This window comes from Lipotes vexillifer, unplaced genomic scaffold (genome assembly GCF_000442215.2).
Source record: "Lipotes vexillifer unplaced genomic scaffold, Lipotes_vexillifer_v1.1 scaffold291, whole genome shotgun sequence".
Lineage (NCBI taxonomy): Eukaryota > Metazoa > Chordata > Mammalia > Artiodactyla > Lipotidae > Lipotes > Lipotes vexillifer.
Genome location: NW_006794559.1, coordinates 1805473 through 1808651, shown reverse-complemented (window position 1 = coordinate 1808651; position 3179 = coordinate 1805473).

Sequence of the window (3179 nt, the reverse complement as noted above, 5' to 3'; positions counted from 1 at the left end):
AGTGTGATCTGAGGACACCTGGGGGCGGGGGCGGGGTGCCCTGAGACCCTTTGAGAGGTTCTACCAGGTCTTCCCTTTTCCAAATAGACTGTGCATGAGCCTGGAATTTCTTGGTAAACTTCCTCCAAGGCAGCTGATATGAGACTCCAATGGTCCTTAATTAAACTGAAGAGATTTTCAAACATATAAAACCATGCCACTTTTTTTTTAATAGTTATTTTCATTAAAGATGCAATTTGCGTTAAATTTGAATGGATTTGTTATTTTTAAATGAATATTTAATATTTTTAATTCCTCATACCGTTAAAATCAACAGATACAAGCAAAAGCCCTTTGGGGTCCTCAATAATTTCTCAGCCTGTAAAGGGGTCCTGGGACCGGACAGTTTGGGAACCGCTGTGCCCAACAACAGGGGAGGCGAGCCGCCTCTCAGCATCCTCTGAGAGACTGACTCCAGGCCCCCTTTTATAAAACACGCATACGTTCACGGTTTCCACGTGTGGGGACGCTAGTTTTGTTTTCTGGGTCTCAGAGATCCAACGCTTGTACCCATTTTCCCGGCCCAAGTAAGGGCCCTCCCACAGGGAGGCGCTGACAGTGTGGGGCGACCCTAGCGGGGCGTCGGCGACCTTGGCAGAGGTCGAGCCCGCGCGCGCGGGAGGCAAACGATGCTCCCGGCCGGCGGGAGTTCCCGCCAGTGGGCGAGGAGGCCGCGCCTGCGCGGCGCTGAGCAGGGTACCGACCCACGGCGAGCCTGGCCGGGTAGCGGGGGACTGGGGATCTGCACTCACAGCCTCGGCAGCGCCGCTGCCGCCGCTCCGCGCTCCGCTCTCCTCAGCAGACGCAGCGCCATCTTGTCTGCGCGCGGGCCCCGCCCCCGCCATGTCCGTCTCCGCTTCGTCCCGCCCCTGTCGCCACGCCCCCACGCCGCAGCGTCCCGCGCACATCCTGCCCAGAGCCCGTGTCTCCACGCCCCGCCCCGTCCCCGCAAGCCACGCCCCCATGCTCTTGCGCACCTGGCCCCTCCGGCTGTCAGAACTTCCAGGCTGTAACGCGAGGCAGAGCAGAGAGTCCTAATGGGTGGATTTTGGGGTGACTGAATCCAACCCTTCCCGTGCTTCTGGGTTTTTAGGGCGGGTTTTGCGAGACCTTGCATTTTCCCAGCCAGACGTGGACAGATTTTCTAGGGATTTCTTTGTTGTTTTTGTTTAAATACTATACCTAGCAAAGATTGTCTCACCGTGTGCGTGCCTCGGTTAACAGTCAATCCATTATGGGACATATATGACTGTAATAGGGTCAGAATAGATGCTGCTGGCAGCTTTCTGGGCCAGAGAAATGCTTGTTGAAGACACGGGGCAGCGACAGCGCTTCACTCCAACTCCTTCCTGCCAGTTTGTCAAAACTCGGGCTTCACAGTCAGGAGAATGCTAAGGTATTAAAACAGCTTACCAGCTGTGTGACTTTGGACAAATGACTTAAGCTCTCCCTGCTTAAGTTTCCTCCTGTAAGATGGGAATATAAATAGTACTCATCTCATAGGGTTATTATAAGGATATGTTGTGTTAATATACTGAGAGCTTAAAACCTCTTCTGGCCCAGAACACATGCTCAGTAATGTTAATTACTTCTCATTATTATTATCATCACACCAATTCCTTTCTTAAAAATCTTCGGTGACTTCCAATGAGAAGTGTTAAAATGAAAAACAAAAACAAAAACAAACAAAAAAAATGAAAAACAAATGAAGAACAACCTTGAAAATTCCCTGAGCAGACAAAATCTGTTTCATCATACAAGCAAAGCCTAATTTAGCTTATTTTGCAAGACAACTTGACCTAGGTCATTTCTTGCTTATGCCTCTGGAAATCATAAGCAAAAACTTGAACTATTTCCCAAGGTAACCACTGACAAATTCCCTATATTGAAGAAAACTCTAGTATTGTAACCAATCACTGTGAAGAATAAACAGTCACTACTTTCTCACTAAATAAGCTGCTTTATAACAATATATCCCTGAGCCTCATTCCATGTTTTTGTTTGAGTGCTCCCAGTTTGCAAAATGTCTTTTTGATGTGGGCACAATAAACTTTTACCAGTTACTACTTTGGGGATTCATTGGTTTTACTTCTGTTATTTATGAAATTTTGACAGAAGCATTTAGAATAAAATCCCAGTTCTTCACCATGACCCTGAAGTCCTTACTCTATCTGGCCCCTGCCTGTCCCTTCAACCTTATCTCAGCCCTACCCATCTTCTTTCTGTGGGTTATTTTGGTTTTTGTTATTTGTCTTTTTAGTGCGATAAGCCCCCTCCCACTTCAGGGCCTTTGCACATGCTGTTTCCTATCCCCAGAACGCTTATGGCTATACTGTCGCATCCTCCTGGACATTTACCCTACCTGCCACCTGCTCAAAGAGCCTGAACTAACAACCCAAACTAGAGCATCCCCCTGGTCTATTTCACTGGCACAGCAACCTGATCATTTCTGTCACAGCCCTCATCACAATGTTTATCAATTTGGGAATTTACTTTCTTATTGTTGCCTTTCCCCTGGTGGTTCTCAAGGTGGGAGAGAACTACTGTCCATAATCAGGTGGGCTTTCAGAGTGCATTATTGTCATTTAGGGTGCAGGGCTAGGGATGTTTGGGCAATCCCACTCATAGAAAGGCTGCTAGTGCTCTGGTCTAGAAACGCCATCTACAGGAATAGAATGTGAGCTCTTTGAGAGCAGGGACCCTGTATATCTTGTCATTGCTGTGTGCCCACAGCACCTGGCTTAATGACTTGTAACCTGTAGGCATTTAATAAATATAAGATGAAAATGTTCCTCTAGCCTCATTATAATTCTGAGAACTGCCATATGAGTTGTTATCCTTACTAAAAATGCCCTGGTCCTTATGGCTTTTTAGGTAAAATACAACCTCTAATGACTTATTTGCTAAATGATTCAATATCTTTCAGATTCTGCTTGAAGAAATTGTAGCTGTGCCCATTCTCACCAGGACTGCTGTGGTTTTTTTTTTTTTTAAAGGTTTACTTTTATTTATTTATTTTTATTTTTTGGGCTTCCCCGGTGGCACAGTGGCTAAGAATCCGCCTTCCAGGACATGGAAGCAACCTAAGTGTCCATCAACAGATGAATGGATAAAGATGTGGCACATATATACAATGGAAT